Raw genomic sequence first — 17,298 nt, 5'->3', positions numbered from 1 at the left:
GTCCTGAGGGGAAACGGGGCAAGGGAGGCGCAGGGTCCGGCTGCGGCGTCAGCGCCCCTCCTCCCGACTGCGGGGAAAGCGGCTGAAAACTCCTCCCGAGGCGCGCAGGCCCCTTATTCAGCCAAGTCCCTCTGCGCTCCTTCCTCCCTGAGCTAAAGTACTGGGGGGAGGGGACACGGCAGGGGACTGGCTCAGGTAATGGGGAACATCAAAAGGTGATTGTTAACTAAGGAAAACCAGCTCTCCCAAGGTGAGGAATGCAGCGCTTTTCTTTGCCTGGGCTCACTGAAATCCTTCCTTTGATATGCACCTCAGCTCTCTGGGGCCTGCATTCTGTATTTGCATATCCTGAGTGCCTCAGGGCCCGCCGGCTCACATCGGAGGGCTGCAAGTGCTGAAGACTGTGACATCCTTTGTTTACTGATAGGGCAAGAAATATTCCATTTCTCACAGGCTTGAGGGGCAGACAGTGAAAAAACGTCAGAGAATCTCACTCGTCATGTACTTTGGTTTACATATAGACAATATTTATACTTAACTGTGCTAATAGAGGTTCTCAAGTCCAATCAACTTGTACTACTGCCCTCTATGTATCAATTTCATCAATATCATAAGATAAATGCCTATAGAATTGACTTAATCCATTTAAATAGGATAATGATTTTTAAAGGAAACATAATAGAAATATAACAACAAAACCTTTACCACTAAAGGCTGGGTCTGGAACAACCTAAATAAATGTTCCATTGTTAAAATATTGAAAGATGTATTCAATAGAAATATCAACAAAAATGACAAATAATAAGGGTAGCAGAATGTTGAAATGTTCTTTCTTTATCATTAAAGTGGCAGAAAATCATTTATTAGTAGGCACTGGGGGCAGAAGATGCCTGATTTTATGCCTTTGCCATATTTGTGCAGTTGCTTCAACAAGTAACTTAGAGACAAAATGGAAAAACAAGGAGGTTTGTGCCTGAGATCATGTTGATGTGAAACCAGGGATGGCCACCTTGTGCCAGGTGAGTTCAGTTTACCTGGCAGGTAGACCGCAGAGCTCCTGGGAAGCAAGGGTTGGGATTTTTCTGCTGGGTGCCCCTTAGGTTCTGTGACTTGACTGACTGACTGTGAGTCATGTTTCGGGAAAGACCTGATCACAGGAAAAGGGTGGGAATAGAGTGCTTTGGGGAGCAGCTAACAACATTCATCACAGCTCACGGCCTGAATGAATTTTAAAGAAACAGGAAAACAAATGCTTCTTATGGAATCAGAGAATGTGAGGGCTGGACAACCCCAGAAAATGAGGAACACCCATCCCATTTTCCAGATGACAAACCAGAGGTCCAGCAAGGTGAAATCCCTCACCCAAGTTGCACCCGTCTCTCCTCCCCACTACGTGGTTCATGAAAGCAGGACTCTTCCTGTCTTGATCACTGCTGAACCCCAACAAGGGCCAGGCATGTAGCAGCTGCTCCAAAAATTTGGGTTGACTGTAGGAACAATGCTATTTCTTTCTTTCTCACTCTTATTCAGGATTGTGCCAAGAACTCCCCAGGTTGCAATGTAATACGATAAATGTAAATATTAATTGAGTTTTGTTGTGATGAGGACTTAGGCTTTGAAGGTAACAGACTTGGTTCAGATCTTGGTTCTGCCACTCCATAGCTGTTTGGCTTTGGGAAAATTACTAAACCTCTCTGAGATTATTTCCTCCTTTGTAAAGTGGGGATAAATCTATCTGAGCCAGCAGAGCACCTGCATGAGAGATGTGCACTAAATATTGGTCTTTCTCACTCTCCTACGCCATCTCTCTGTTCTTCCCAGAGAAGCTGTACAGAAGGATATAGTACTTTTTAAAAAAATAGTTAACTAATTAATTAATTAATTTGTTTTTGGCTGCGTTGGGTCTTCGTTGCTATGCGCAGGCTTTCTCTAGTTGCGGCAAGCGGGGGCTACTCTTTGTTGCGGTGCGCGGGCTTCTCATTGCGGTGGCTTCTCTTGCTAGCCTTAACCCCAATGCTAGCCTTAACCCTGGCTCTCACAACATGAATTCCTCTTCCCATATCTTATCCACTAATTAGTATAAATGTAGGCATATTATTTATACTAGCCATATCACACCTAGCCATTTATTCCATCCTCAGATCTGGATGAACTTCACATTCAAAATACTCACTCACTGGAGCTCTAGGAACAATAGCACAGACAATCATCTCATATGAAGTAATGTAGCAGTTATTCTATTCTCAGTCTTACTGATAAATGGATCATTTACACTTTCAACAGTAATTATTACACAAGAACACCTATGACTAATTTTCTCCTGACCCCTACCCGGATTTGATTATCTCCGCAGTAGCAGAAATCCAATGAAGCCCCACTTGATTTAACAGAAGTAGCATCAGAACCTGTATATGTCTTCAATGTAGAAAATGTAGCAGGCCCATTCACCCCGTCCCTCCTAGAGAATATGTCAATTTCCCTATAATAAACATTTCCACAGCAATCTATTTTTAGGAGCATTCGACAATCCCTAGGTGCCAGAATTATATACAGCCCAAGTCATCATTAAAACACATCTAACAATCTCCTTTCTATGAATTTGAGCCTCCTACCTACAATTTTGATATGATCAACGCATACATCTCTTATAAAAAGTTTTTTTTTACCACTAACATTAACCCTATGTATATGAGAGTTTTCACTACTTGTCATCATACCAGGCAACCCACCACAAATTTAAGAAATATGTCTGAGAAAAGAGTTACTTTGATAGAGTAAATCATAGAGGTTTCAAGGCTCTTATTCCTGGAATTGAATTCTTCCTAATAATTTTACATTCTCCACGCTACCTACCACATTACACCACATGCTATATAGTAAAGTTCTCTAAGTAAGCTTCAGGCCCATAGCCCCAAAATATTTTTGTATATCCTTCCTGTGCTAATAAACTCTCATTGTTTTTACCATCATTCTACTGACCATTTTCTCAGGAAATATAATTGTATAACAAGCTCACACTGGTTAATGGTATCCCCATTCTAATAAAAAAAAACATGAACCCATAAGCTACAGAAGCATCCAACAAATATTTCCTAAAACAGTCCACCACATCAATACTACTTATAATGGCTATTATCATTAATCTAATATACTCTGGTCAAAGAGCACAATGAATAACAAAAATGTTTAATACAGCAGCACCCACCCTCATGACAATCACCCTTGTCACAAAAGTAGGACTTTCCCCATTTCACTTCTGAGTGCCTGAAGTCACACAAGGCATCCCATGAACAGCAGACCTGATGCTATCAACATGACAAAATTGCACCCCTATCAGTTTTATACCACATGTCACCATCCATCAACCTAAATATACTATTAATCATAGTGATATTATAAATCATAGCTGGAGGCTGAGGCAGACTTCTCCATACTCACCTGGAAAATATTACACCCTCCTCATCAATTGCCCATATAGGATGATTAACAGCTATTATAATGTATATTCAGATTATAACAATCCTAAACATACTAATTTATATCATAACAACACTATCTTCTTCTTATTTATGCCCAGATCATGTACTACAAGAGTATCATTATCACACACATGAGATAAAACACCTCCCATCACAATCATTTTCCTCACCATTATAGTATCATTAGGACATTATAGTATCATTAGGACATCGCCCATCATTTGGGTTCTACCCATCATTTGGGTTCTACCCAATGAATAATTGGTTCTACCCAAATGAATAATTATCCAAGAGATAACAAAAATGACAACATCATTCTACCAACACTAATAGCCATCATAGCAGTCCTCAGCACATATTTCTACTTGCAGCTAACATACTCCACATCACTAACTATATTCCCTTCATTAAACAACACAAACACAAAACAATTTGAACATACAAAGAAATAACCTTCCTATCATTACCAATCATAATACCCACACGATTACTACACACAACACCCATTCTATCGGTGCTGGACTAGGAATTTAGGTTAGTTCAGACCAAGAGCTTTCAAAACCCTAAACAAGTGAAATTTACTTAATTCCTAAAAATAAGGATTGCAAGACTTTATTCTACATCAATTGAATGTAAAGCAAACACTGTATTTAAGCCAAATCTTTACGAGATTGATGAGTTTTAACCCCAGGAAACTTTAGTTAACAGGCAAATCCTCTGGTCAACTGGCTTCAGTCTACTTCTCCTTCATTTGAGAAAGAAAAAAAAAAAAAAAAAAAAAAAAAAGGCAGGAAAATCACTGGCAGAATTGAATTTGCTTCTCTGAAGTTACAATTCAATTTGTTGATTCACCACAGGGTTTGCCAGAAAGAGGGCTCAATCTCTGTCTTTAGATTTACAGTCTAATGCTAACTCAGTCATTTTACCTCTGTTCATACACTGCTGATTATTTTCAACAAATCACAAAGATATCGGCATTTTATATTTACTATTTGGTGCTTGAGCTGGAGTAGCAGGCAGCACCTTAATTATATTAATCCAGGCTGAGCTATGCTGACCTGGACCGCTACTTGGAGATGCCCAAATCTGTAAAGTAGTCATAACAGTCCCTGCACTTGTAATAATTTTCTTTATAGCTGTACCCATTATGATTGCAGGCTTTGAAAACTGACTTGGGCCACTAATAACTCGGACAGCTGAAGTAGCATTTCCCCCAATAAATCATATAAACTTTTGACTACTTCCCCCATCATTCTTACTCCTACTCATATCACCAATAGTAGAAGCTGGTTCTGGTACCAGTGGAACCGTGTATTCAGCTCTAGCCTGCAATCTGGCCCATGCAGGAGCCTCTGTCGACCTAACTGTTTTCTCCTTACATTTAGCAGGTGTCTCCTCAATTCTTGGTATTATTACTTTTATTACTATAGTCTTTAATACAAAACCAGCAGTCATATCCCAATACCAAACACCATTATTTGTTTAATCTTCTCCAACTATAGCCATATTACTATAATTACCAATCTCAGTCCAAGCAGCCAGAATTGCCATGCTGTTAAGAGATAGAAATCTAAACACTACTTTCTTTGACCCTGCAGGAGGAGACCGAATCCTATACCAACACTTATTTTGATACTTTGCTCACCCTGAAGTCTGTATTCATGGCCTAACAGGGTTTGTTATAAACTCACATATCATTACCTACTATTTAGGACAAAAATTGCCTTTCAGCTATCTGGGAATAGTATGAGTCATGTCCCCTGGTTTTTTAGGAGTTCTCTTGTGGGCCCATCATATGTTTACCATAGGGATAGCTGTGGACTCAGGAGCACACTTTGCATCAGCTACCGTAATTACTTCTATCCCTACAGGAGTAGAAGTATCTAGCTGATTAGCAACTCTTTATTTAATTTTTCCTTTTCCTTTCATTTTTTTTTTTTTGGCTGAGTTGGGTCTTGGTTGCTGCGCATGGGCTTTCTCTGGTTGCGGTGAGCGGCAGCTACTCTTCGTTGCGGTGTGCGGCCCTTTCATTGCAGTGGCTTCTCTTGTTGCAGAGCACGGCCGCTAGGCGCGTGGGCTTCACTAGTTGTGGCTGGCGGGCCACAACTAGAGGGCAGGCTCAGTAGTTGTGGCACACGGGCTTTTTGCTCCGCGGCATGTGGAATCGTCCCAGACAAGGGCTCGAACCCGTGTCCCCTGCATTGGCAGGCGAATTCTTCACCACTGCGTCACCAGGGAAGTCCCTGGTTAGCAACTGTTCACGGAGGTAATACTATATGACCTCCCACTATATTATGAGTTTTAGGCTTTAGTTTTTCTTTTTACAGTAGGTGGTTTGACAGGAATCATCTTAGCCAACTCATCCCCAGACATTGTCCTCCAGGATACATTCTATGTAGTAGCACGCTTCCATGACCTAATGTCCACGGGAGCAGTCTTCACTATTATAGGAGGCTTCCTACACTGATTCCCACTATTCTCAGGTTATACAGTTAACTCAGCATGAGCAAAAATTCACTTCACAAGTATATTTGTAGTAGTAAATATGACTTTCTGCAGCACTTTCGTGGCCTCTCAGGGATGTCACTACGTTAGTCTGAGTACCCTGAGGGACGCACACCATGAAATATTTTGTCTTTAGGCTCATTCATCTCAGTAGCAGCAGTAATGCTAATAATCTTCATACTTTGAAAAGCATTTGTGTCTAAACAAGAAGTCTTAGCAGTGGAAATTGCTACTCCTAACCTAGAATGGTTACACGGATGTCCTCCACCATATCCTATGTTTCAAGATCCTACCTATGTAAACGTAAAATAAGGAAGGACTCAAGTCCTTTTCAACCAGTTTCAAGCCAACACCATAACAATTATGTCTTCCTCAATAAATGAGATAAAAATAAAAAGTGATGTAGCTTTGTCAAAGTTAAATGATAGGCTAAAATCCTGTATATCACTAAGGCATATCAATTTCATCTAGGCTCTCAAGATACAACATCACCGATTATGGAAGAACTTTTACATTTTCTTCATCACACATTAATAGTGATTTTTAAAATAAGTTCTCTAGTCCTCTATATCATTTCACTAATATTGACATCTAAACACATATGCATACAATAGATGCACAGGTAGAGAAAATGTGAACAATTTACTAGCTATTATTGTAATCTTAATGGCCCTATCATCATTGTGAATCCTTTACATGATACATGAAATCAATAACTCTTCCCAAACCATAAAAAAACTATGGGTCAGTAATGATACTGAAGCTACAAATACACAGATTATGAAGATTTAAATGTTGACTCCTCTGTAATCCCCACATCAGAGCTAAAACCAGGAGAATAATGACTAATAGAAGTCAACAACCGAGTAGTTAGGGATAGTCATTGAATATTAGTTTCATCTGAAATTGTTGTACACTCCGGAGTTGTTCCTTCTCAGGCCTAAATAGAGCTGCTATCCCAGGACGCCTAACTTAAAGAATCCTAATATCAGCAGGACCAGGCCTATGTTGTGGACAAGAGAGCTCGTTTTCCTGAGTTCAAAGACAGGACAGAGGGATATGGCTGAGATATGGGGTGAATCTGGAGCCCATGGGGATGCACTCTCCAAGCTCCAGTATAGGAATGGGGCCTCTAGGGTCCCAGGCCACCCACCACGCCCTCTCGAGCAGGATCTGGGCAACATTCCCTGTCAGTGATGAGGCAGCCCTAGCACTTGTCACGCCCCGATGTCGTGTCCTATGTGGGCCCCATGCTCTTGGGACCACACCCCACACTCTGCAGGTCCATGCTACAGGGTCCTTCATGCCTCAGGAGTAGAGACCACACAGCAAGCAGTTCCCTCCCCAACCAGCAGGAGGAGGGGAGGAGAGCAGGGGCACCAGGGGAATCTCACTCAGACAACAACACCCCAGCGGTGCCAGCGGGGACAGTGATGATGCAGATGAGGCACAGACCAAGAGATGGGACCAGAGGACCCAAAAGGCAGCTGGTCAGGTCCTGGCTCACCTGCACCCCGGACACCTTTGTCCCGCATACACCCCCTTCCTCATACACCCTCTCCTTAAATGCAGATTCTTCAGATGCAAACAGGCAGAGCTTCAGACTGAAAGTCAGCTCTTCCAAAATGACCCGTCAGCAAACACTGCAGGATTCCACTCCAGTGGGTGCCCTGGAGTCGACAACTCAGGGACTGAAGTGGATATCGGTGCCAGGGGCAGTGGGAGGGAATGGGGAATGAGACTTTCATGGTTGTGGAATTTTGGTTTTGCAAGATGAAAAGTTCTAGGGATGGTGGTGATGGCTCCACGAGAAAGTGAATATATCTGATGCCTCAGAAACGTGCACTTAAAATGGTGATGATGGTAAAGGGTATGTGACGTGTGTTTTATTTCACTTAAAATAAATTCTTAAAATAATGTCTTGTTAACTGAGATTCCATTTCGACTCCCCTTCATCACAAATGTCGGAGGCCCAGACACAGTCCCCTACCTTAGGGGCCATCACGGTACCCTCACAGAGCACGTGGGAGACCATTCTTGGGGGGCGGGGCTAGTCTGTGCTCACCTGACCTCTGTCCAGGGGGACCCAGGCAGTGGTGACCCCCATAGATTAGACATAGGATATGCTATAGTATTAATATGATACCACCAAGTGTTGTCACTCACCGGAACACAGAGCAGCAACCCACTCAAACATGCCTGACCTCATATGATTGTGACAAGATTAAGAGAAGAAAAGGAACCACAGGTTAATCAGGACAACACCCTTAATGCAGAGGTTGGAAATCTCAAAGGGGACAGGACACACTGCAGGCAAAGAGCGCATATGCGGTCTCCCCATACATGTGATCCTGACCCATGCAGGTATGGTGAGACCCACACAGTCCCCGCACCCTATACCTGGGGCCACACATCCACACTCACCAGGGTGACCCACCTCCCCAGACCCCTCCACCTGGGTCACATGTCCACAGTCCCAAGGTGACCTCACCTCCCCAGACCCTGCACCTGGGGTCACACGTCCCCTTGGTCAGGACACCATGGCTCTGCAGGGGGCTCCCCCAATGTGGAAACAAGCTGGGTCCCTGGGACCTCCCGGGATGGGAAAAAGCGTCAGGTGGGTCTCCTTTCCCCACACTTGTCCCAGAGGAGTCCTCCTCTTCTCACTTTGGTTCTGTGTGATTTTAACTGTTTTTAAAGCTTTCATACTAGAGTTGAACACACGACCCTGGTGCTGGCATGCTCAGTCCTTTCTCGTCTCACTTACATGTTGAGAAAACTGACAGGACAGCAGGGCTGAAAGCCGAGGGGCAGCTCTGGACTCTGCTGAGTAGGGACGGTAGACTGGAGGGAGAGCTCAGCAGCAGCCTCAGCTGTCACCCATCGGCCTTTTGCCCGATCTGCGTGCCCTGCAATCAATTGACCAGCTAAACCTGCTTCCCTATGCACCATGCACGTGCATGGTAAATTGGAATTATTGCCAGGTAGTCCTCCTGAGGATTCTCCATGAGCCCCAGGGAAGGTGAACCTTGCAGGGATTAAGACTAAGGCCCCGACCATAGCACTGACCCTTGGGAGGACCAGGTCACCACACTCAGAAGAGAGGCTGTTACGTAGACAAGCCCAGCTCAGCTCCAGACCCCAGACATCTGAGCACTGACATTCAGATGCAGGCACGGAGCTTCCCAGTTCTGAGGCCAGGCCGGGTCTCTACCCAGGTCCCCATAGTCCTAGCGTACACAGAACATGGTCAGGTCTAAATCTTCTTATTATAGACAACACATGGTTAGCTCTAAACATAATCAGTAGACAGGACATGCAGAGGTCTAAATCTACCATGTAGACAGAACTTGATCATGTTTAAACTAGCTTAGGGGTGATCTCATAGGAGGTACAGATCACAGACATGGGTCTCTCATCTTTGGACACCCACATCAGGAAACTGAACAAAATCTTTGTCATTAAACATTTCAACAGGCAAAACAGAAATGTTCCCAATTTCTCTGGCCGCCTGATGGTCAGGATCCACGGGCGAGCCACGGACTTCTTAGAGTGCAGCCCAGTCTGCTGCCAGGACAGACAAGAAGTGGCCTGGTTCCAGCCTCCCAGGCTTCCAGAAGGAGGCGGCCACACTGGAAGCCCAGGCAGGAGAGTCCTGCATGGTCCGGGCCGGGAGATCCGGTCTGTCCATTCGGCAGGCCGATTCCGGGCGGGGCGCTCAGGGCCGCTGAGAGCCCTGCACTCAGGTCCTGCTTCCCTGCAGCGTGTGCGTGTGCGTGTGCTTGTGTGTGTGTGTGTGTGTGTGTGTGTGTGTGTGCGTAGAGGGGGCGGTGGCTGACGTGTCCCATGGTTCCCGTCCCGGGCACCGCGCTGTCTTCGAGGGGAGGCACGGGGAGAGGTAGGGGCACAGAAGCCGTTGGAGAGGAGAACCCACTGGCTCGCCCCACCCGGAGACCCTCCTGCCCATCGTGGGCCGCATGTCGCCCCCCAGTCCCCCACCCCCGAGGGCAGGGTGCCTGCTCTTTCAACAGCACAGGGTCTCACATGAAGGAGACCCATTGGGGGCTGTCACCCCCCGACTCCTGATGCTGTGTTTGGGGAGAATGAACCCCCTTGACTGGGCGATGGGACCCTGTGAGGAAAGAGGTGGCGGCCCCATCTAAGTCGGGGCCTGGCTGAGATATGAGAAAACAGGAGCCAAGGGCAGGGCCTGGAGGCCAGGCCAACAGGAGGGGCACCCCCAGCCTTGGCCGGGCTCTCCAACGGTGACATTGTTGCTTTAGGGGACCTGGGACAGGTGACTGAATGTAATGGGAGTCTAAACTGGACCCTGAATGGGGCTTAAAGAAGGTGTGAAGGATGTTACTGAGACAGTGACAGTCATTGGAAGACAAACTCTGTGTCAGGATAACCTGCTCCATCCATTTAAATCCCTGAGATCTGTGACCTTTACGTGGCTACGCAGGATTGTTAGAGCAGCTGCGTGCGGATATATCTGGGGCACAATTCAGTCTGCAGGCAACTTGCAAGTGCTTCCCGCAAACACACAGGTGTGCGCACAGGCAGGCACAGCACACACACAAACATATGCACGTGCACAGCACAAATATATTCACACACTAGCATGTGAACACACATGCACGCATATGCCCATGCACACACTAATGTGTGCAAGTGCACATACCTATGCACATCATATGTATGCAAACAGGCACATGCACAGGCAAAGCACACACACAGGGAATAAAGTGAATCCGTAAAGCATTAACTCCTGAACACAAGTGAAGCTGACATGTATTTTTCCCTTTTCTTAGCCTTGATGTTTTCCACAACAAAAAGTTTAAGAAAAAAGTTACTGGCAAATGACTTTTGATTCATAGGACTTTCTGATGTTATTCCACAAATATTATGACAGTAGAAATGAATGTAGATATTACATGTGTCCACTAATGGATGAATGGAGAAGAAAAACACGGTCCATCAATACAAGGGGAGGCTATTCAGCCTAAAAAGGAAGGCAATTCTGACACAGGCTGCAGCAGGGATGAACCTTGAGGGCATTATGCTCAGTGATGTAAGCTAGACACACACACACACACACACACACAAAAAAAAAAAAACAAACAGTGCTTGATCCACTCATACAAGGCACCTAGAGCAGTCGGAAACATAGAGACATAAAGTAGGATGTTGAGTGCCAGGGGCTGAGGGAGGGACAATGGGGAGTGAGTGTTTAATGGGGACTGTTTCAATTTTGCAGGATGAAAAAGTTCTGGAGGATGATGGTGGTCAGGTTTGCACAACAGTGTGAATTACTTCTTGACCCTGAAATGTGCACTTAAAAATGGTTAAGATAGTAAATTTTATGTTATGTATACCTGACCACAATTTTTAAAACTTTTTAAAAAACAACAGGAAATAGTCCATGAATACCACAAGATGCACAACTTCACTAACAACAGAGGGATTAAAGCCATAAGAAAAATACCGTGCATACACCTACCAGAATGGCAGACATGAAAGACATAGTATCAAATATCAGCAGGATGTGGAGCAATGGAAAGCCTGGTAGGCAACGGGGGGATGCAACCACTTCTGAAACTATCGGGCCTCAGATAGCGAAGTCCTTGCACAGAGACCCACAGTGCTCCTCCCAGTTGAACACAAACCCACCAGCCCTGCACCAGGACACACGGACATGGACTCGCAGCCACAGGAGCCAGACCTGAAAGAACCTGAAGGCCATCACAGGTGGATGCAGAAACGAACCATGCACGCTCCTATGAAGGAATATTCCACAGCAATGGAGTACATTATGTTTAAAGGTAGTAAAACTATAAAAATTAATTTTTCAAAAAAAAACTATATTTACAAGATGAAAGAATCTATAATTCTGGCACCTAGGGATTGTCGAATGCTCCTAAAAATAGATTGCTGTGGAAATGTTTATTATAGGGAAATTGACATATTCTCTAGGAGGGACGGGGTGAATGGGCCTGCTACATTTTCTACATTGAGGACATATACAGGTTTTGATGCTACTTCTGTTAAATCAAGTGGGGCTTCATTGGATTTCTGCTACTGCGGAGATAATCAAATTCTGGGTAGGGGTCAGGAGAAAATTAGTCATAGGTGTTCTTGTGTAATAATTACTGTTGAAAGTGTAAATGATCCATTTATCAGTAAGACTGAGAATAGAATAACTGCTACATTACTTCATATGAGATGATTGTCTGTGCTATTGTTCCTAGAGCTCCAGTGAGTGAGTATTTTGAATGTGAAGTTCATCCAGATCTGAGGATGGAATAAATGGCTAGGTGTGATATGGCTAATATAAATAATATGCCTACATTTTTACTAATTAGTGGATAAGATATGGGAAGAGGAATTCATGTTGTGAGAGCCAGGGTTAAGGCTAGCATTGGGGCAATAATATATAAATTGATGATGTTGATGGACATAGTGGTTCTTTAATAAGTAATTTGAATGCCTCAGCAATGGGTTGTAATAATCCATGGGGGCTGATGATTTTTGGCCCTTTCTGGATTTGTATATAGCCTAGGATTTTCCATTTAGTTAATATGAGGAAGGCTATGGTGAATTAAATTGGGTAATTTGTGAAAGAATGTTGATTATAAACATATTCTTAGGAAGAGGACTTGAACCAGTGCAGAAAAAGTTTCAGTTTTACATAATTACCGGGCTCTGCCACCGTAACGAACCCTGTTCTACAGTAGGGTATGTATAAATTAATTGAATGTAGATTATATCATCATTTACTTTGAAGACATTTTGTAAAGTAAGCCCTATTGCTCTTGTCCTTTCTTTCATACTGGAAGAAATCTGCAATAGACAGAAACCAACCAGGATGACTCCAGTCTGAACTCAGATCACGTGAGACTTTAATCGTTGAACAAACAGACAATTAATAGCAGTTATACCATTGAAATGTCGTGATCCAGCATCAAGGTCATAAACCATATTGCCCATATGAACTCCAGAATACAATTACACTGTTATCCCTAGTAAAACTTGTTCCATTGATCAGTGTTTTAGAAGAACAGGTGATAAAGCATTTTGACTAGCTGGCCTAAATTGTAATCACTCAGAAGTGGTTTTATTCTCCAAAAAATAAATGGCGCACGGGCTCAAGACACACCGGCTTCAGTAGTTGTGGCGTGCAGACTCAGTAGTTGTGGCCCACTGGCTTAGTTGTTCCGTGGCACGTGAGATCTTCCCGGACCGGGGATCGAACCGGGTCCCCTGCATTGGCAGGCGAATTCTTAATCACTGCATCACCAGGGAAGTCCCAGAATCGCAGTCTCCCTTTTAATATACCTTAAGCCCAAAGAATCCATGGAAAATGGTTAACAGAAAATAAGACAATAAAATATTGTAAGGACTATAACAGAAGCATATAGTACACAGTTCATATAGACACATCCCAAGCAGTTACAAAGTATATGAAAAGGGAGGCTGCAATTTTAAAAGAATAAGAAAAATTATACCCACAAACTCCCAATCTTTCCTGAAACGTTGCAATCTGAAACCCTATTGTAGGAAGCAGACGATTTCAGGAGACATTCTACAAATGAAGGACTCCAAACCCTGTGGTTGGATAAGGAATTCTGGAAGGAAGGTATCCTCACCCAAGGAGAGCAGGTTCCTATACTTCTCTAACATCACATCCCTGTACAATTCCCATTGATCTTGGTCCAGGCATTCTCACTCCTCTTGAGAGAAATCTATGGCCACTTCCTGGAATGTCAGCAGTCCCTGAAATTAAAAGTACACACGCCATGTGGCCACGGGAAGAGTTCATAATGTAACCCAAGAAGAAAACAGCAAGTTAAGAGAACCGCCTTTCATTTAGAAGAGTGTCTTCAATTATCCACACACACACACACACACACACACACACACACATATATATATATTTTTTTTTTTTTTTTACAAAGTAACTTTCTCTACCTTATTTCTAACTACAAGAAAAGAGTATGGCATGTGATCCACAAAACCAGTATGGAGACTACACTTGTCTGGAAAAGAAATGATAAAATGATGGTTTCAACACAGGCATATGCATTTTTGAGTGTTTTCTTTATATCAAACTGGATAAAATGTGTATTTCTCATACAGAAAAGACATGCCGAGGTAGAAATGGACCTTTCAACTCTTCATGGGTACACAAGTACACTGGGGAGATTGTAAAAGTGCAGATTGTGATTCAGTAGGTCCGGTGGGCCTGAGTTCTATTTTTTTAACAAGCTCATTTTTAACTAGTGATGCCACAGTCTCTGATTCATTAACCACAACTGTGAATATCAGAGTCATAATTAGAAAGGTAAAAATTCATATTTAATTTTGAACTTAAAGTGTTTTATGGATTTTACACCTTTAATAGAATAGTGAGCACAGCAGCAACAATCATTTGTGAATATTTACTATAGACTGTGTATCTTTCTAACTTTTTCGTGTAGGATTCCAGGAAAAAGACCTGGGCTGCGGCCACAGTGGGCGTGGCCCCCAGGCCGGGCCGCCCCTCCAGGACCCCCGACGGGGCCCTGCGCTCCTGGCGGCTCCCTCCCCCGCCGCCCCGCTCCCTCCCGGAAGGCCTCGGGGCAGAGCGGTCCCACCCACTGCGCGCTGAAAAGAGCCCGCGTTTCCTCAGAGCTGGAACTCCCCGCTCGGGCGGGGTCTCTTCCCTCCGCCTTCACGGAACTGCCCCGGAGCCCGAGGGGAGGGCGACCTCACTGAGGCTGCCGGCTCTGGAGGCGCCCCGGCGGCCGAAGCCGTGACAGTCGCGGGGACGGCGGGCCGGGTAAGTGGGCGCCGACCCTCCGCCTGGTCCGGTGCCCGGGCGGCAGCACAAGACCAGCTTCTGAGGGGCAGGGGTTCGCTGCCACCCGCCGCTGCTGTGCAGAAAGAGCGGCCTCCAGCGTCTGGTCCCCGGGAACTTCGGTCCCTCCTCTCGCCCCTGCCCTCGGCCTGGCTCGCGAGGCCTGGTGGGCGTGGGGAGGGGGTCGGCCTGAGCGTCCTGAGGGGAAACGGGGCAAGGGAGGCGCAGGGTCCGGCTGCGGCGTCAGCGCCCCTCCTCCCGACTGCGGGGAAAGCGGCTGAAAACTCCTCCCGAGGCGCGCAGGCCCCTTATTCAGCCAAGTCCCTCTGCGCTCCTTCCTCCCTGAGCTAAAGTACTGGGGGGAGGGGACACGGCAGGGGACTGGCTCAGGTAATGGGGAACATCAAAAGGTGATTGTTAACTAAGGAAAACCAGCTCTCCCAAGGTGAGGAATGCAGCGCTTTTCTTTGCCTGGGCTCACTGAAATCCTTCCTTTGATATGCACCTCAGCTCTCTGGGGCCTGCATTCTGTATTTGCATATCCTGAGTGCCTCAGGGCCCGCCGGCTCACATCGGAGGGCTGCAAGTGCTGAAGACTGTGACATCCTTTGTTTACTGATAGGGCAAGAAATATTCCATTTCTCACAGGCTTGAGGGGCAGACAGTGAAAAAACGTCAGAGAATCTCACTCGTCATGTACTTCGGTTTACATATAGACAATATTTATACTTAACTGTGCTAATAGAGGTTCTCAAGTCCAATCAACTTGTACTACTGCCCTCTATGTATCAATTTCATCAATATCATAAGATAAATGCCTATAGAATTGACTTAATCCATTTAAATAGGATAATGATTTTTAAAGGAAACATAATAGAAATATAACAACAAAACCTTTACCACTAAAGGCTGGGTCTGGAACAACCTAAATAAATGTTCCATTGTTAAAATATTGAAAGATGTATTCAATAGAAATATCAACAAAAATGACAAATAATAAGGGTAGCAGAATGTTGAAATGTTCTTTCTTTATCATTAAAGTGGCAGAAAATCATTTATTAGTAGGCACTGGGGGCAGAAGATGCCTGATTTTATGCCTTTGCCATATTTGTGCAGTTGCTTCAACAAGTAACTTAGAGACAAAATGGAAAAACAAGGAGGTTTGTGCCTGAGATCATGTTGATGTGAAACCAGGGATGGCCACCTTGTGCCAGGTGAGTTCAGTTTACCTGGCAGGTAGACCGCAGAGCTCCTGGGAAGCAAGGGTTGGGATTTTTCTGCTGGGTGCCCCTTAGGTTCTGTGACTTGACTGACTGACTGTGAGTCATGTTTCGGGAAAGACCTGATCACAGGAAAAGGGTGGGAATAGAGTGCTTTGGGGAGCAGCTAACAACATTCATCACAGCTCACGGCCTGAATGAATTTTAAAGAAACAGGAAAACAAATGCTTCTTATGGAATCAGAGAATGTGAGGGCTGGACAACCCCAGAAAATGAGGAACACCCATCCCATTTTCCAGATGACAAACCAGAGGTCCAGCAAGGTGAAATCCCTCACCCAAGTTGCACCCGTCTCTCCTCCCCACTACGTGGTTCATGAAAGCAGGACTCTTCCTGTCTTGATCACTGCTGAACCCCAACAAGGGCCAGGCATCTAGCAGCTGCTCCAAAAATTTGGGTTGACTGTAGGAACAATGCTATTTCTTTCTTTCTCACTCTTATTCAGGATTGTGCCAAGAACTCCCCAGGTTGCAATGTAATACGATAAATGTAAATATTAATTGAGTTTTGTTGTGATGAGGACTTAGGCTTTGAAGGTAACAGACTTGGTTCAGATCTTGGTTCTGCCACTCCATAGCTGTTTGGCTTTGGGAAAATTACTAAACCTCTCTGAGATTATTTCCTCCTTTGTAAAGTGGGGATAAATCTATCTGAGCCAGCAGAGCACCTGCATGAGAGATGTGCACTAAATATTGGTCTTTCTCACTCTCCTACGCCATCTCTCTGTTCTTCCCAGAGAAGCTGTACAGAAGGATATAGTACTTTTTAAAAAAATAGTTAACTAATTAATTAATTAATTTGTTTTTGGCTGCGTTGGGTCTTCGTTGCTATGCGCAGGCTTTCTCTAGTTGCGGCAAGCGGGGGCTACTCTTTGTTGCGGTGCGCGGGCTTCTCATTGCGGTGGCTTCTCTTGCTAGCCTTAACCCCAATGCTAGCCTTAACCCTGGCTCTCACAACATGAATTCCTCTTCCCATATCTTATCCACTAATTAGTATAAATGTAGGCATATTATTTATACTAGCCATATCACACCTAGCCATTTATTCCATCCTCAGATCTGGATGAACTTCACATTCAAAATACTCACTCACTGGAGCTCTAGGAACAATAGCACAGACAATCATCTCATATGAAGTAATGTAGCAGTTATTCTATTCTCAGTCTTACTGATAAATGGATCATTTACACTTTCAA

Source organism: Eschrichtius robustus, chromosome 1 (assembly GCF_028021215.1).
Source record: "Eschrichtius robustus isolate mEscRob2 chromosome 1, mEscRob2.pri, whole genome shotgun sequence".
In the NCBI taxonomy this organism is placed as follows: domain Eukaryota; kingdom Metazoa; phylum Chordata; class Mammalia; order Artiodactyla; family Eschrichtiidae; genus Eschrichtius; species Eschrichtius robustus.
Note: the sequence above shows the minus strand (reverse complement) of the source record.